General features: G+C 40.2%; 1 protein-coding gene and 1 non-coding gene across 2 annotated transcripts in view; both read left to right on the plus strand.

Moving 5' to 3' along the window:
- The window catches only part of trnas-aga (transfer RNA serine (anticodon AGA)), an 82-nt gene extending 69 nt beyond the window's left edge, over window positions 1-13 (plus strand). The window contains exon 1 of the tRNA in view: window positions 1-13. This exon is cut by the window's left edge and continues 69 nt beyond it. This is a non-coding gene — a tRNA (tRNA-Ser).
- LOC141381810 (uncharacterized) overlaps window positions 1-19,020 on the plus strand; it is a 201,291-nt gene that overhangs the window by 15,340 nt on the left and 166,931 nt on the right. The window lies entirely within an intron of this gene.

Here is a 19,020-nt window from a genome sequence, read left to right on the forward strand (position 1 = left end):
CCTGCCGACTACGTCCTCCCCCTTTTTAAAATTGCAGCAGTCGTCAATTGTTTGCATTTCCATTGTTTCTTGGGAAAAGCGTTGTGCTGGTAGGAGGAGAAAAACAACAGAGTGTTCTCACTGAAGAGAAAGGGCCTTATCACAGGGAGGAACATACCACACAAGGGTCACAACGGCTGTCTCGTAGCTTGCCGTGATCGTATAGTGGTTAGAACTTTGCGTTGTGGCCGCAGCATCCCTGGGTTGAACGGGGTCATGTCATGAATTCGACTTTTCATCAATTAGAAATTATCAGACCGGAGGTTTTGAATATCAGAAAATAGACTTTATTCTCCATAATAAAGCCGAGAAAGAGCAGAGCAGGCCCCAGAGCATTCTGAAGTCTCCCCGGGACACCTTCTAAAGTATCTGTGTTCTCCATAATCTTTATACAGGTAATTATGACACACCCCTTTGTGTCTCTTTTTAACGCTTGACCACTTTTGAATAGCTTTTCTAGTCTAAGGGGTCCTGCTATTCTTGGCTCTCAGCCCACCAGCTCATGTCAACAGAGATGTTACAGGTCTATGTCAGCAAAGTATAAATACAACTTATGCAAAGGAACTAAGGGTTTACATACATTGTTATGATAGGATAATAACTTGATAATATGTCACTCATTCTAACTTCTGCCACATATAGCTTCATACAAGTATTTAACATATATAATCAGTGCTTTACATATTCAGTTATTCTACACAATCAGCCATTCAGTAGCCTTCTCCTAGTGTTGCTTCTGTGCAGGCATACTCATATTACACAGTATTTTTAACACATGCTGGCATGTTTGCTGCAAACACTACATACATTTTGAGAAGAGAAAATTAACTGCTTTACACTTAGAAAATACTACACACTGAGAGAATAGAAATCTTCTTCAATCCCTCTTCTTAAGACTTTAGTCTTAATATTATTGTCTTTTAACCCAAAGTGCAATTTCATAATCCAGTTCTCTTAATTACCTCTATCTAGTGACTGATATAAGCCACATAGCTGTTATCAATTGACTAGATTATGCCACTGTATTTTGACAGAAGTCCAGCCAAACATCTCCCCTCTTTTTTGATTTGAAGGAAGTAAAAGACTGTACTCTGTTTTTTTCTCTTAACACATCAAAGACAACAATGTTTTAAGCATAAGTATTCAGTTGGTTCAGTCCTAGCTGCTGGTTTTCACACTCATGTAGAATATACTGAAGTGATATTATATATAGGTACCATAAAAGCAATATGCAAACAAATTCAATATGCAAACATAAAAAGCATCAAATGTTGATCTTGATCTTTGGTCATCCTTGTTTCTCTTCTTCTAAGCTACCAGCATCTTCACTTGACTTTAATAGATGTTAATGGAGATGTGTGGTTAAGAGTCTGAGTTTTGAAATCTGCAGTTGTGCAATTATCATCCCTTGACTTGTGGCACTGCTGTATGTGGTATTCAGGCATATTATCAGAATCACTCTTTACTTTGTTCTGATTAACTTGTCCTTCCACACGTTGCACTTAGTAGTTTAGAGCAGTGGTTCTCAAACTGTGGTACGCGTACCACTAGTGGTACGTGGGCTTCCTCCTAGTGGTACGCGGAGGAACCGCTGAATAATGAAAGAAACAATTAACACTTTTAATCCTTTAATGCGTAATATAACATTGATGTGATCAGCATTGGCTGTTTTGTGAAGCGTACGATCACAACGCTGTGCTTAGAATGTTTATTTTAGTGCAATGTGTCATAAGCTGTTATAAATCATTTCCCGAAGTTTAAGAATTGATTCTAAAGCGTGATTTGACTGACATGAAAAGTGGCCAATCACAGTCGACCTTGTCTAGTTGCGTGAAACGTAAGGGCGGGACAAATACTTTCTGTGTTGCAGAGACAGAAAAAACAACTTAAAAACAAATGTTTTGTTGGAATAATGCTTCTCGGATGTTTTCACTATAGAGATGTCTAGCAGAGTAATTAAACCGCGGACATATTTCCTGCCTTTTTGATGATCTACAAACACGTTTAGCTCTCCGACAGCCAGTCTCTCGCCTCTGACCTGTCACTCCTCTAAACACATTCTGAATGGCGGCGCGGGAATGAAGGTATTGCGCAATTACTCATTTCTGCAAATGTGGCGAGTGCTTTATTTTAACACGAGAGCGCATTCATGTACGCAAATCGCTAAAACAGATATGCGAGCTCTTAAATATGCTTTTTTTTTTTCAAATGAACTGCAAGTCCTCTCAGGATCGCCTGTGTGCTCAGATTGAATACAATCGCGATATTTCCACTATTAAAGTAGACATTATTTATCTTTGTTCCTTGACTAAATTTAGTCAAAAGTATTCACGTTAAGTATTTAAAAATAGATTGATACATGATCGATGACAATGCTAATGGTCTTCTTATTTGGTTGTGTTGTGAAGTGAAACTTACTTTTAGCAAAGGTGTATTTTTTTTTTTTTTTCTTTACGACAAAATAATTATGCTGGAAATGTTTCTGGATGAGGTATTTGTGTGATTTATACATTTAGCTGTATTCTGATCTGTCTTAAAGCATTACAGGTCAAAGCAATCCGTTGTTACTTAATGTTTATTTATTAAAATTAACAATAAGGCTCTTAAAGCACTGCTTTGATTAATGTAGTGTTTTCATTTCAAATACCTCAAGTAAAATGAAGTCATTTGTTTTATTAATTTTTTTTTTACTGACAGTGTACTTGTATTTTTTTTAAAAGTTTCTATTTTAGATTAGGTTAAATGTAAAATAAAATCTACATGTGATGTACAGCTTTTTAAGAAACAAATTTGCCATATTGTAAAGAAAAATAGTGTAAAATATGTAAATAAAGGGCTAAATTAAATCTTTTTACCATATACTTCAATTAAACCTTTCAAAGCTTGTAAATATCGTTTAAAAAAATGGGCAAAAAGTGTCTCTATGGCCTTAAAGATTATTTGGTAGTTTTACCAGTGCTACTGAAAAAGATTAATTGTCATGAAAGGAAAAATCAACCATACTTTCTTTGTATTGTATATTTTCTGTACATGTAGCTTTGGGATTTAAGCAATTAAACCATTCAATCAGGTTTCCACGTAAAAAAAAGTTATTTCATAATGAAAATCAGATTTTTTTTTTTTCAAAAGTAACCAACTAGTACTTTTTAAAAGAGTACTTTGTACTTTTACCTAATATTAATATTATTTACTAAAATTTGTGTTATTTTAGCAGCGTAATAGTATTTTTACTTGAGTACAAAAAAAGATTTCACAAGCATTTAGTGCAGGTTTATTATATTATTAATATATGATTAATAAATATTATTATTAATGGTTTTTATTTGTATCTGTTCCTATGCAATGTTTTATGGGTTGCTGAGAATACTTTTCAGGTCTTCAATACATGTCAGTCTTGAAAAAAAAATAGGTGCTGGAATTGATTTTCATTAGGCTGTGCCTGTATGAATCCTGTCATATGTACATTTAACATATATTTCAAGATTTGTCTGAAAGTGTAGGAATGTGACATATAGCCTATATTTATAAGGTAAAAGCAACATCTCCAGTTTTGATGAATAGGCTACAATGAATACTTTAGATTTAAGTACAGCAGTTTTCTTTTTACTTTTTAAGAACAGCGCCATTTTTTAATGAACTTTGCTTGCAGATTAAAAAAAAAAGTTTTTGTTAAAATGTGCTTTTAACAGTTAATATTCAGACTATTTCAAATGTTTAAAGTGACTGATAATAATACATATTCTTAATAATAGGAATTAATCTGCATCGTTTTTAAACTGTGCACACCTGTAGCTGCTTAATTAGGCCTATGACGCTATTTTTAATACTGGTTAAAAAATAGCGTCGTAAGGTGGTACTTGGAGAGACAATTTTTTTCTAAGGTGGTACTTGGTGAAAAAAGTTTGAGAACCACTGGTTTAGAGCTTTGGAATATTCAGGCTCCTCTGCTTCCGGTCAGCTTTCCCTTGCTGGAGTTGTTTCCTTTCGCTCCTTTGAGGCATTGGTACCCCATTAATGGCATCCACTTTGGCAGCTGTTGGATTTGCCCTCATCCAGATATGGTCCTTTCCTCCTGAGCTCTCTCCTTTTTCCAGAACATCCACAGATAGACTCGATCAGCTGGACCAATTGAACCTTGTATCACTGCTCTCTCACACGGCTCCTTTCTGGTTTCCTGCACAGATATCGCTTTGCACATGGCAATTAATTGTTTCTTTATTTAGGTCCCTACTGCATTAGACATCCTTGCAAACCATTCCAAGAGGTTATGTGCAAGGTTATAGGTGAGATTATATGCAAGGTTTTATGCAAAGTTTCATGTGGTTTCTTGCAAGGGTTGACCCAATAGTAGTTCATGTGATGCAGTGTTAGATGCCTGTTTCTGTCAGTTTCCATGCCATCATTCACCAATGCACTTGTTAACACATTAAACTCATTAAGTTTATTATTTTCACATCTTTCATTGCGCGTTGGCCTTGATGGATCATCTTTATCTCTTTCAGCCATTTCTGGTAATTGAGCATAATACAATTACTCTCTCTTTTGCTTTATTCAAAATTTTTCATACTCCTTTAGATGTTTTTATTTATTGATCACTTATTCACTTTGACTTTAATTACTTTATGAATGCAAACCTTTTATGAACTTATTTCTGCTGATGTTTCAAATCCTTGGAAGTGCTTCTTTCGTCACAAATGAATAACTGTTCCTGCTTCATAATTTGCTTCTGGTACCATCTCCACTCATCTACTCATCATAGTTTCTCAACTGTACTTGTTTACAGAATAATTCTCTATCCAGTCAACACCAAAAACAGTCATCATCTCTCACTGTTTGGAGCAATGGTCTCCAGTCAAGTCTTTTAATTGAACTAGATCTTTGTGAAGTTGCAGATAATTCAATCATCCACATATTGTGACAGTGTCCATCCTAAGATCTTCTCCCTAATTTTAACCCTTTATGCATTCTGGTGTATACAATATATGATAGTCATCAGCCTACACAAGTACAAACAAGTTTCTACCCTCCTCTGGTAGTTACCTAAAATAAACTCAATAGAAACCCAATACTTGAAATATTTACCATCCAAAAAAACAAATCTTCAAATACAATATGAACTTCAGCTGGAAAATCTTCTCCTATTGATTGCTCTTAAATCATATTATCAACATTAAGCCTCTTTTATCTGTCTTGATTAACCATTTATTTTAATTAGCAAATTAACTTCAATTAAACATTATTAGTTACTTATAATTTACATTTACATTTAGTCATTTAGCAGACGCTTTTATCCAAAGCGACTTACAAATGAGGACAAGGAAGCAATTTACACAACTAAGAGCAACAATGAATAAGTGCTATAGGCAAGTTTCAGGTCTGTAAAGTCTAAGAAGGGAAGTATTAATGGTATTAGTATTTTTTTTTGTACAGTTAGTGTGATATTCAAAGAGGCAACTGCAGATTAGGAAGTGAAGTGGAGACTAAATAGTTGAGTTTTTAGTCGTTTCTTCGAGTGACTCTGCTGTTCTGATGCAGTTAGGGAGTTCATTCCACCAACTGGGCAGATTGAGCGTGAGCGTTCGCGAAAGTGATTTCTTCCCTCTTTGGGATGGAACCACGAGGCGACGTTCATTCACAGAACAAAAGTTTTTGGAGGGCACATAGATCTGCAGAAGTGAGAGCAGATAAGAAGGAGCAAGGCCAGAGGTCACTTTGTAGGCAAACATCAGAGCTTTGAATTTGATGCGAGCAGCAACTGGCAGCCAGTGCAAACGGACTAGCAGCGGAGTGACATGTGCTCGTTTAGGTTCATTGAAGACAACTCGTGCTGCTGCATTCTGAAGCAGTTGAAGAGGCTTGATAGAGTTAGCTGGAAGCCCAGCTAGTAGAGAGTTGCAGTAATCCAGTTTGGAGAGAACAAGAGCTTGAACAAGGAGTTGAGCTGCATGTTCAGATAAGAAGGGTCGGATCTTTCTGATGTTATAGAGTGCGAATCTGCAAGATCGAGCAGTTCTAGAAATGTGGTCAGAGAAGTTTAGTTGGTCATCAATCGTTACTCCAAGGCTTTTCACCATTTTGGATGCAGTAATGGTTGCCCCATCCATCTGGATTGAAAAGTTATGGTGTAGAGACGAGTTGGCAGAAACTACAAGCATTTCCGTTTTTGCGAGATTCAGCTGAAGATGATGATCTTTCATCCAGTGTGAAATATCCAACAGGCAGGCTGAGATACGAGCTGGAACCGAGGGATCATCAGGATGAAAAGAGAGGTATAGCTGGGTATCATCAGCATAGCAGTGGTAGGAGAATCCATGTCTCTGGATGACTGGTCCTAGAGATGAAGTGTAGATGGAGAAGAGAAGTGGCCCCAGAACAGAGCCTTGAGGCCTTATTACTCCTTTAAATTTAAATAGAAATGTCTAGGACAGATTGTATATTACAGTAAATGTTTCTATTAATGCTCCTATTTTTACACTTTTTGAAAGAGTTTTATACCTATTTCAGCATCTAGTGTTTTTCTTTCTGGGCAGATCTACATCTGATTTAATTTGAACCCTGACTACACAGCAAATTCATTGGTGTTAAATTTCAAGTGTTGTGGTAATTCAGAGTAAAGTGTTAAAATTCTAGAGTTAGATAAAGGTAAAATAACCCTCTCAGCGTTAGAAGCTGATTTGCCTCCTTGTCACACAGAGTAACATGTATCTACCTTTGTAGAAAACCCTTGTATTTGAGAAACGAATCAGAGTGTCTGAAATCTCGCCACACCCTCATTCACCTGGCCCTTAAATTGGTCAATTAGTTTAGTCCACTAGACAGAGCGAATGACCACAAATAAGTGAATTCAGACACCTGCTGATGAACACCTGCTGTTAACAAGCACAATCACTGAAGGAATAAGAAATTGAAGGAAGAAATAAAACTACAGACACAGCCTCACACCAAACCAACTGAATTAAAACAGAGAATTAAACAACTCCATTAAATAATAGCATAAGCAGCTTCACTGATTACAGTTTGACTTCATTTCTGTAAGAATATTTTTTTTATTCAAAATATTTCATTTGACCTCACCATCATGGAGATCAGAGGCTGCTTATTTGAGCTCTTGAAGCTTTACTGTTATATCCTAATGGTTCTCTGACTGCTATAACTGTGTTTCTAAAACTCATCAGCTATAGCAAGAAAGGTCAAGAGAAACTATACTGTTGATGCTTAATTGTTTTTAATTTCAGGTGTTTATTAAGTTGATTCATAAAGATATGCAAATATAATTGTATTAAAGCTGCATGGGACAATAATACTGGCAGTCTGCTGCTCTTCATAGAAAATTCAACAAACAATTAGGATACAATTAATAATTAAAGTATCATGCACTAAACATTCAAGCTCCAGCTTGCTCTTTATGACACACAGGCATCAAGAATCAGGATATGAACCTCAACCGTGGTTGCTAAAAAAAAAAAAAAAAGCTGCATAGTTCATGCCGCAATGCATGCTGGGTGCCAGCATAGTACAAAGCTCCCAGCATGCATTGCAGCATGAATAAATTATGCAGCTTTATGTTCTTACAATCTCTTTCTTTTCCTTTATTTTGTGTTGTTTTTGGGAGGTGATATTTCAGTAGTGTTTTTTTTTTTAACTTGATTTTATTTTTTTTGTTTGTCACCATCATTGAGATTCAAAGACTAATTATTGATGTCTGTGTGTTTTTGAGTTCTGCCATAGATTAAACATTCTCATTGTAAATATTGTTTTAATTTTATTTTATTGGAGCTTCAGTGGTTGTTTATTTCTCACACATAACTAATATGATACTGAATTAGAAAACAAGGAAAGGATGGCTATGTTATCATTAATAATCTCTTCAGACTGACACTTTAATTTTCTTTCGGCTTTCCATGCTGTATGTTTAAATAGTGTAATTAACACTATCTATAGCAGCCAAAATAAAAGACATTTATAGTAAGAAGTTGAAGAGCCTGACTAAAGCAGACTCTGTCCTCCATCATGGTGACTTCAAATGAACAACGGAAATTTCATCAAGAGCTTTTGTTCACATGACAGAAATAAAGTCAAAGGTCAGTAATAGGTGAAGCTCCATGATAAGTTGTTTAATTTGATGAGTTTTTTTTAAAGATGTTGAAAAATATCATTTTTTATTGTGTAATTTGTTTCATTTTTATTGATTATTATTTTATTTAGAGTTTTTTTTTTCTCAGTTGATTTCATCTTTGGTTTTGGCTTGTGTTTTTCTGTCCTTCAGTGATTCTGCTTGTTAACAGTTGTTCATCAACAATTCTCAATCCTCCTTTAATTAGACACTTAATTGTCTCATTAACATCATCACTGTCTGAGTGTTCAGCCCTCTGTAGTGAGGACACTAGTGAGGATTTTGCTCTGGAATTTAAGGCTTACGTGTGTGCATCTTCTTTTGTTTAAAGGAAACTGTGTAGTTACTAATGCAGTCAAAATCTGTTAGCTACTAGCAATAACACATGAAAACATTATTGCATCTAAAGACTTTACATTTTTGTGCACTAAGCTATGATTTTGTAAAATAAACAATGTGTTAGTTCATGAAATATGGTTAATTTTTGTAAATTTATACAGTTATATAAAACTTTCATGTTTTTCACAGAAAGATTCTGGCAACCACAGCTGCTGGTATTGTCACCGACTCGGTCCCAGTCATTCCCCTCGCTGACCAGCAGAGGTCACCATCTCCGGACTTCTAACCATTACGTCATCCTTCTCACTCAGATCCCAGCACACCTGTTCTCCATCTCACTAATGACCCACGTACCACATATAAGCAGCTCACACACTCACTTCATTGCGAAGTCTTGTTTAGCCCCGGCCAGCATTTCTGAGCGTTCTAGCCTGCCTGATTTCCCGTTGACCACTTCAGCCCGTTTCTCGACTCTGCTCTGTCTTCTGCCTGCCCTTGACCTAAAGCCTGATTACACGGACTCTGATTCTCGCTGCCTGCCCCTGACTAAAGCCTGTATTACGGACTCTGAACCACGCTGCCTGCCCTTGACTCAAGCCTGGTAATCACTCTGCCTCTGTTATCTGCTAATCATCGTTGAGTTGTATGTTGTATGTTCGCACAGCCGTGCGAGGTGTTGATGTTTAAGTGTGACTTAATAAATACTGCAAAATGGATCCCTCCGTGTCAGTCTCCCCGTTACAGAAGACTTCGCCCAACACGGATCCCGCAGCCATCCAGGTTTTGTCTCACGAAGTCACATCACAAGCTCTGGGGGCTGTTCCAGAAAGCAGGTTATGTGACATACCCGGGTAAGTTTGAGAGTAAGTAGGTAGATAACCTCAACTTTGGTTCCAAAATAGGAGGTAACTTCTGGGTATGTTAAGTAGCCATAGCAACTTACTCTCTGAAGATAACCTGCTCCGGAGCAGGTTATGTTCAGAGAGTAAGTTGCTATGTTTTAGAGTTTGTCTGTTTTAGAGAGTTTACTGAGCATTGCGTGCTCTTTTGATGGGAATATTTATGGATGTGGACACACAGATACAAGTTTTTTCGTTGTGAGAGGGTTATAAGTGCATAGTTTTTTTTCATAACCAAATTCATAATGTCAATGTATTTAACAAACCTTTTTGAAATCAAATGTGACAAACCGCGGGTCTGTGCTTACCATAAAAAAACATTCAGTGCAGCTCTTTGTATTCGCGTCAGGGCATTTTAGGCAACTGTACAATGTGGCAGCATGACCACCTGTACAGTATGCCTGGCACTGAACTGTTTTTTACACTTTCGTACAGTTCCTTGGTCATAAATTACTGCGTATCATTACACAGATTATACAGAGCACGGGAATAGCGTAGTGGACAGTGCGTCGATAAAGAACAACAGAGCGCACAACGGAGCGAGATCGAATCTCACTTACATACCTTGTGTTTTTTCTCTCCTTCTGCACCCTCACATTTTTCTGTATAATATTATAAGTGGCAGCTTTGTCTTTTGTTGGAAAATATATCTTTAATTTAAGATGTAGGACGTCGTTCATATAAATATATATATATATATATATATATATATATATATATATATATATATATATATACACACCTACATTTTTTAATATAATATTTTTTCAGGGTTTCTAAATGCTATTGTGTGCATTAATTGCAGCCGATTTCAAAGCTCCATCAGTCACTAAAGGACACTGATAATATAAAATTTGTCCAAAGTATAAGTGTGCAGGTACAACTTAATTTTCTATCCTTAATCTTTTGGTGTTTCATCTATTAAACTCATTACTGCTTCCACTTACCAGCTCATCACACACCCCACCTCATCACTATGTTGAGGCTAAATGGCTGATTTTCAGGAAGTAATGATTCAAGTGTATAACAAAAATATAGTAAAAAAAAAAACTATAAAGCAAATGTTGCTCAACACAATGTTTATTTTTATTATATTTGTATTATAAAATAGAATCATTACTGGGCACTACATTGTTACTTGCTGGAGGACAAAAGATACCCTTTTCTGCCTTATACGATGACACCCTACCTGCAGCCTGACCCAGAGGAAATCTCAGTGACCCAAGCAGACAAAACAGATGGAAGAGTGCTAAAAAATATAATTAGTCAAAAAACTATGTTTAATCAAATAGTTTGGTCTGTTCATTTCTTCATTTCCTGAAATAAAATGAATGATTTTGTACACTGCTTTACACACGCACCTTTAAACGTGTAACATATTTTTCATATACATTTCTCACCTTAAGTTGATGCTCATGTGACTTTATCTTTGAAGATGGACCTTATACAGCTACTTTAGAATTTAAATATGTAGATAAAAGATTTTGTGATCCAAGAGTAATATTCAAATATGGAAAAGTGCAGAAAATTCTTACACTGCTTGTTAGTTGAGGCAGAAGGAACTTCGTCTGCATGCAAAATAAAAATAACCTAAAGTTATCTGACAACAATCACTTACAACAGTGACAGAGTGTGTGGTTTAAGTCAAAAACTCAACCACTGAAAAGCCTTTATTATAGGACACAGCAGTTAGACAGGCCTCTTTCTATTAGCTGCATGTCAGAAAGAATATTCTAGAGTGTTAAATAAAAAGCTCCAGTAATTAAATATTACCTTTTATGATAATGTTTCTGTGTTTAATGACGTTGGACAGAGTTCTAGCTCCAGAAAGATTACAATTTCTATAAGCCTTATTAGTCAATACACATATTGTGGCCTTAAGAAATTAATGGCAAGAAAAATAAATGCATGAATGGTTACACAACATACTCAAAAAGGATGTTAAAGAGTAGTTTAATTTATCATTACAATAAAATGGAGGATGGCATGTGTAATTTAATGAACTAATACATTTTCTTATTATTTATTTTTTATTTTCTTATCTATTTCTTATTCTATATTTCTTTCCTTCGTTGAAGCAGATGTGTAATCTCTGTGTTTAAAACCTCCAGCTTCGCCTCTGTAAAGTGCGTTGCCCTTTTTTTCTCACCGTGACTTTCTATGGTGACTCGTGAATTCGGCGATCTACTGAAAATGCCTTCAGGTGTGTGCCGTGCACGCGCATTAACCCGCGGTTATCTTCAGGAGGTTGATTTAACTAACTCTTGTCACCTGTTTTGGAACCAACATACTCGCGGTAAGCAGGTTTTGGGTAAATCAACCGAGAGTTTAGGTTTTAGCAGATGGTAAGTTAACCCAGCTTTCTGGAATACCCCCCAGGTATTGTCAACACACCAACAACAACTAACACATCTAACCCAGTTAACAGACGAACTGGTGAAATCCCTACAAAACCTGCAAGCTGCTGCCACTGCGCAACCCACCGCCAACTACTCTCCAAGTCCGCTCGTTGTTGCACAACCCCCGATGACTTCCGGAGTTCGATTGGCTTTTCCTGACAAGTTCTCAGGTAACCCAGCAAAATGTAAAGGCTTCCTATTGCAATGTAAACTGTTTATCGCCCAACAGCCCCATCTGTTTAAGGACGAGAATGGGAAAATTGCTTTTGTGTGCTCTCTGCTCACTGGGAAGGCGCTAGACTGGGCTACTGCAGTTTGGCCAGACAGTACCCCGATATTTCCCTCGTTTAATGACTTTCTCAAACGTTTCTGCACTGTGTTCGATCATCCGGAGGGTGGTCGTAATGCTGGCGAGGAGCTATTGTGCATCCAACAAGGAGATCGCTCCGCAGCTGAGTTCGCCCTGCAGTTCCGCACTTTGGCAGCGCAAACTGGCTGGGCTGATGAACCGCTTGCCACGCTTTACAGAAAGGCTCTAAGACCAGATTTGCAGCGAGAGATGGCATGTCGTGATGAGGGAAAAACACTGGATCAACTTATCGAGCTTTCCATTAGGTTAGACACTCTCCTCCGCACTCGCAACCCGCTCTGCTCAATTGCTTCCAGTCCTGTATCCCCTGAAACCTCCGCTGAACCCATGCAATTGGGTAGGACCCGCCTGAACCCAGAAGAGCGAGAACGACGGAGAAGAAATCACCTGTGCATTTACTGCGGACTTCCAGGTCATACGAAGGTTTTATGTCCCAACAAGCCTCTCCCTAAAACCCTCTCGGTGAGTGCAACCACTATGTTCACTACCACTAATAATGTTGTGAATCTGCCTGTCACTTTGAGAAACGATGGAGATGAGATTGAGACTATGGCCATGATCGATTCAGGAGCCGCTGGTAACTTTATTGATTACACGTTTGCCACCACTCACTCCATTCCTTTAACCTCCTGTGATTCCTCCATAGCCATCACTGCTGTAGACGGGCGCCCTTTGGGAGAAGGACGTATAAAATTCCAGACCCTGCCAATCTTGCTTCAAACAGGCTCTCTCCATGAAGAGGAAATTTCCCTTCTTGCCATCAACTCCCCTAAACACTCTGTGATTCTTGGGTTACCATGGCTACAACAGCATGACCCTCAAGTCTCTTGGAGAACTGGTGAGATCATAAAATGGAGCAATCAATGCTTTACCCAATGTCTGCATCCTGTTTCCCCTATCCAGATCAACACAATTAACAAGACCGAAGACTCTGAACTCCGTCATGTTCCTGATGCTTATCACGATCTAATTGAAGCATTCAATAAGCAGAAGGCTACTAAGCTCCCTCCTCATCGTGATAATGACTGTGCCATTGAGCTGCTACCCGGCACCACGCCCCCTCGTGGTCGCATCTTCCCTCTCTCACAACCTGAAACTGAGGCTATGAAGAATTACATCTCTGAGGAGCTAGAAAAAGGATTTATTCGACCATCTACTTCTCCCGCTTCAGCAGGGTTTTTCTTCGTCAAGAAGAAGGATGGCAGCTTACGCCCTTGCATCGATTACCGAGGCTTAAATGAGATCACGGTCAAATGCCGCTACCCATTGCCATTGGTTCCTGCCGCCCTTGAACAACTCCGATCCGCCCAGTATTTCACTAAGTTGGACCTCCGTAGTGCATATAACCTCATCCGCATACGACAGGGAGACGAGTGGAAAACCGGGTTCTCTACAATTGACGGCCACTACGAATATCTCGTTATGCCCTTCGGCCTAGCAAACAGTCCTTCCGTGTTCCAGGCATTTGTAAATGAGATATTTAGAGACATGCTCAACAAGTGGGTCATAGTATATATTGACGACATCCTGGTCTATTCCAATTCGCTATCTGAGCATATCCAGCACGTTCGGGCAGTGCTCAAACGTCTCATTCAAAACCAGCTGTATGCAAAAAGCTCCAAGTGCGAATTCCATCAGACCTGCATCTCATTCCTTGGCTACATTATCAGTCCAGAAGGCGTGGCCATGGACCAGCAAAAGGTTGACTCTGTGACACAATGGCCACAACCCGAAACCATTAGGCAACTACAACGATTCCTGGGCTTTGCTAACTTCTACAGACGCTTCATAAGGAACTTCAGTTCAGTCGCTGCCCCACTGACCGCCATGGTCAAAGCTAACAATGCTCGCCTTAAATGGAACCCCGACGCTGTCCGAGCATTTACCCAGCTAAAGACTCGCTTCTCCAGTGCACCCATTCTGCGTCATCCTGATCCCGAACAACCCTTTGTAGTCGAAATTGACGCGTCCAACACTGGAATTGGAGCCATCCTGTCCCAACGATCCCTAGTGAATAAGAAGCTCCATCCCTGTGCCTTCTATTCTCGCAAGCTCAACTCCGCTGAACGGAACTACGATTTGGGAAACCGAGAACTCCTCGCCATGAAAGCCGCGCTAGAAGAATGGAGACACTGGCTTGAGGGCGCAAAACACCCTTTCATCGTCATCACTGATCACAAGAACCTAGAATACATCCGGTCTTGTAAACGTCTGAATCCTAGACAGGCAAGATGGGCGCTGTTTTTCACCCGATTTGACTTCCAAGTCACCTATATCCCTGGCTCGAAAAACATCAAAGCAGATGCTCTGTCCCGCCTCTCAGACGATGAGACCTCTGAAATCCCTGATGAACCCATAATCAAAGATCCTCTAATTGTCGCTCCCATCCAGTGGGATATAGAACAGGAGATCCTTCAAGCCGCCGAAAATAATCCTTCTCAGCAGCCCTGTCCAGAGAATAAAATCTTTGTTCCCCCGTCACTTCGAGAAAGACTCATCTCCGAGGTACATGATCACCCCAGTTCCGGTCACCCAGGCAGCACAGCCACCGTACAAATGATTCAATCCCGCTACTGGTGGTCATCCATACACAAGGATGTAATCAATTTCATCAACAAATGCTCACCCTGTCAGATGTCCAAACACTCCCGTCACCGTCCAGCTGGATTACTCCAACCCCTGGAGGTGCCACATCGCCCCTGGTCACACATCGCTATAGATTTCATCACCGATTTACCCATATCTCAGGGCAAAACCACCATCCTCACCGTAGTGGACCGATTTTCAAAATCCTGCCGCCTTATCCCCATTTCCAAACTGCCCACAGCCATGGAAACGGCCGAATTACTCTGCGAGTTTGTATTTCGGTACTATGGTCTCCCCGAAGACATCGTGTCGGATAGAGGTCCCCAGTTTACATCCCGACTCTGGTCAGCATTCTTTAAAAATCTCCAAATCAACGTTAGCCTAACATCCGGCTATCATCCCCAATCCAACGGGCAAAAAGAGCGCTTGAACCAAGAAATCGGCAGATTCCTCCGCACGTATTGTCATTCGAACCAGAACGAATGGGCCAAATTTTTGATGTGGGCAGAATATGCTCAGAACTCCCTCAGAAAGGCATCTACTGGATTAACCCCATTTCAATGCGTGCTGGGCTTCCAACCTCCGCTCTTTCCCTGGTCCGGCGAGACCTCTGAACTCCCTGCGGTGGATACCTGGTTTAAAAACTGCGAAGAGGTCTGGAACGCAGCTCACACTCACCTCTCTCACGCCGTAAGGCGTTTCAAGGAACAAGCCGATCGACACCGACGTCCTGGTCCCATGTATTCCCCAGGACAATGGGTATGGCTTTCCACCCGCGACTTACACCTCAAGCTGCCCTGCAAGAAACTCAGTCCCAGGTACGTGGGTCCTTTCCAGATAGAAAGACAAATATCTCCTGTTTCGTTCAGACTGACACTCCCTAATCATTTTCGTATTTCCCCAACTTTCCATGTCTCTCTGCTCAAGCCTGCTGCTGGTCCAGCCGAGACGGATAGGGAGGTGGCAGCCGGTGAACAGGGTCCCCCGCCTCTTATGATCGATGGCGAAGAGGCTTACCAGATCCACGAGATCCTGAGATCCAGACGCCGGGGCGGACAACTCCAATATCTCGTCGATTGGGAGGGGTACGGTCCGGAGGAGAGATCTTGGATTAACCGCAAGGACATCCTCAACACCACACTACTGGAAGAGTTCCACTCACAACATCCGGAGATGCCGGCCCCTCGCCCCCGTGGAAGACCCCGGCGTCAAGAATTGCCTCACTTCAGGAGCCGTTCGTTGGGGGGGGGGCTCTGTCACCGACTCGGTCCCAGTCATTCCCCTCGCTGACCAGCAGAGGTCACCATCTCCGGACTTCTAACCATTACGTCATCCTTCTCACTCAGATCCCAGCACACCTGTTCTCCATCTCACTAATGACCCACATACCACATATAAGCAGCTCACACACTCACTTCATTGCGAAGTCTTGTTTAGCCCCGGCCAGCATTTCTGAGCGTTCTATCCTGCCTGATTTCCCGTTGACCACTTCAGCCCGTTTCTCGACTCTGCTCTGTCTTCTGCCTGCCCTTGACCTAAAGCCTGATTACACGGACTCTGATTCTCGCTGCCTGCCCCTGACTAAAGCCTGTATTACGGACTCTGAACCACGCTGCCTGCCCTTGACTCAAGCCTGGTAATCACTCTGCCTCTGTTATCTGCTAATCATCGTTGAGTTTAGGGATGGGAAGATTAATCGATATGTATCGATACGCGGTCATGCGCGTGCACGATGCGAGTGCATCGGTTGAGCAGCAGAGGATGAATGAAATTTTGGAAGCAAATCGAGATGCATCGGTTTTTGCGAGATGCATCGGTTTTTCCAAGATACAGCTTATATTTTTAATATAGAATGTATTTTTTATTTATTAACAAGTGTTGTCAACCTGTTTTTGGCGCATAATTTAATCGACCTACATAAAGTAAGCCTAACGGATTTGCGGATGTGTACACTTACACTACAACTCAGTGTATCAGGTGTGCGGATGAAGCTAGTGGTGCGCCCTAGGAAAGCGCGAGAAGCAAAACAAACATTTTATTCCCCACTGAGTTTTAAATCTAAAGTATGGCAACATCATGGATTTAAGGATGGACGACATGACAGGACAGATGCAATTTGCAAAAGTGTGCCGCGCATCTGTAAAATACGCGGGCAGTACGACTAATCTGAAACCTCACTTGAAGCGGCGCCACGATGTTGTTGTGAAAGCTCCATTTTCCAGTGGACCTCTATTCTGCCGCCCTATGCGCGGATATAACTGAGGACGCGGGTGTCGCGGACCTCTATTCTGCCACCCTATGTGCGGATATAACTGAGGACGCGCGGGTGTCGCGGACCTCTATTCTTCCGCCCTATGCGCGGATATAACTGAGGACGCGGGTGTCGCGGACCTCTATTCTGCCACCCTATGCGCGGATATAACTGAGGACAAGCGGGCTCTGATGGAGGTGTCGCGGACATAACTGAGGATACGGGTGGTAAGGGGGGTGTTGCGGACGCCGCCCTCTCTTTACTGCCGCCCTAGGCGGCCGCCTAGGTCGCCTCTATGGACGTGCCGGCCCTGTTCATCTGCAAAGATATTCAGCCTACTGTCACGGAGAACGAAGGTTTTAAACACCTCCTCCTGTTAATTTTTATTTAATTATAATAATAATAATAATATTAATAATAATAATGATAAAAATAATGGGTGTCACGGTGGCACAGTGGGTAGTTTGACCACCTCACAGCAAGAAGATTGCTGGTTTGTTATATTTTTATTAGCCTGTTGTTTACAGTGACAGTGATGTTTCAACGCAGCATAACACTGCTAGTTCACGACCTTAAGTTTTGAATATTCAGTGGCACAATATATCTTTGTAAAACTTGTTTTCATAGTTGAAAAGTTAAATCACAATTCTTGTTGTGCAATGCTAAACATTTAAGTTGAAAGAGTGCAAATATATATATTTTAATATATATTGCACTTATACATTCTGTTTATCTTGAAAATACTTAAATAATATGTGCTATATGTTCTAAAATGGCCCTCTACTGTAAACTGACACTCTGGCTCTGAGAGAAAAGCCAGTTTGTAAAAAAAAGTCTTGGTTTTGCTTGGTTAATAAGTAATCAATCAAACTCATTCAATGGCACAGCATCCTCTTTCACATCATCTCATAAACTTGATTTAATTAGTTAGTGCTGAAATATCGCATCGTATCGTGATATGGGTGTGAATCGTATCGTGTTGCATCGCAATATGTCACAAATGTATCGCTAATATATCGGATCGTATTCTTTGTATCGAGATGCGTATCGGGTCGGCATTATAGCTAAGATGCCTAACCCTAGTTGAGTTGTATGTTGTATGTTCGCACAGCCGTGCGAGGTGTTGATGTTTAAGTGTGACTTAATAAATACTGCAAAATGGATCCCTCCGTGTCAGTCTCCCCGTTACAGGTATTTTTTTCGGAAATTTAACAGATATTTTACACAATAAGAGTTTGCTATTCAACACTCTCTTGGTGTTGACAATGTAAACACTTTCAAAAGTGTTATTTTTAACACTTATAGTGGTTCCCATATAAACTCTGAGGGAGTGTTAATTTTAACTCCAAGGTAGTTAAATCTACTATCTAAAATTTGCAGTGTGGCTGTCAATCCAGTTTAGAATTCAGTACAAAGTACTGCTCTATGTTTTTAAATCCCTCCATGGCCCCTGAGTATATTTCTGAGCTAATTAATATACACCAACCCGTGAGATCTCTTCACACTAAGGATCGACTCTATTTGCCAGTTTCACAATCACGCTTGAAATGTGGGGTGATAGAGCTTTTTCAGTCACAGCTGAAGACTCTGGGCCGATCTTCCACTCTCCTTAAGAACTTCTCCAACTCTTGAGTGTTTTCAGAGGTCACTGAAACACTTATTTTCTTCAATTTTTACTTGTGTGTTGTGAGTTGATGTATTTAGTTTCTTGTATGTTTGCTTGTATTCTGTGTTTTATGTTCAGCACTTTGGTAGCCATTGTGGTTGGTTGAAAGTGCTCTAGAAATAAATTGAGTTGAGTTGATTAGGATAAACAGCATGAGCACAGAGCTATAGTGGAGCTGGTGAAACCCTCCATGATGATGCAAGCCTACCTTTCTGGAGGTTTCAAACACCTCTAGACTGCCTGGATGTCCTTAAAGGGGGGGTCTAGAGTGTGTTTTTAAGGCTTGGTTGTGTTGATAGAATGCAATGCGATGTGTGCTCATGCTTTATTTGTAGAAAAGCTTATTTTTATATATCTG

This window comes from Danio rerio, chromosome 4 (assembly GCF_049306965.1).
Source record: "Danio rerio strain Tuebingen ecotype United States chromosome 4, GRCz12tu, whole genome shotgun sequence".
NCBI classification, from domain to species: domain Eukaryota; kingdom Metazoa; phylum Chordata; class Actinopteri; order Cypriniformes; family Danionidae; genus Danio; species Danio rerio.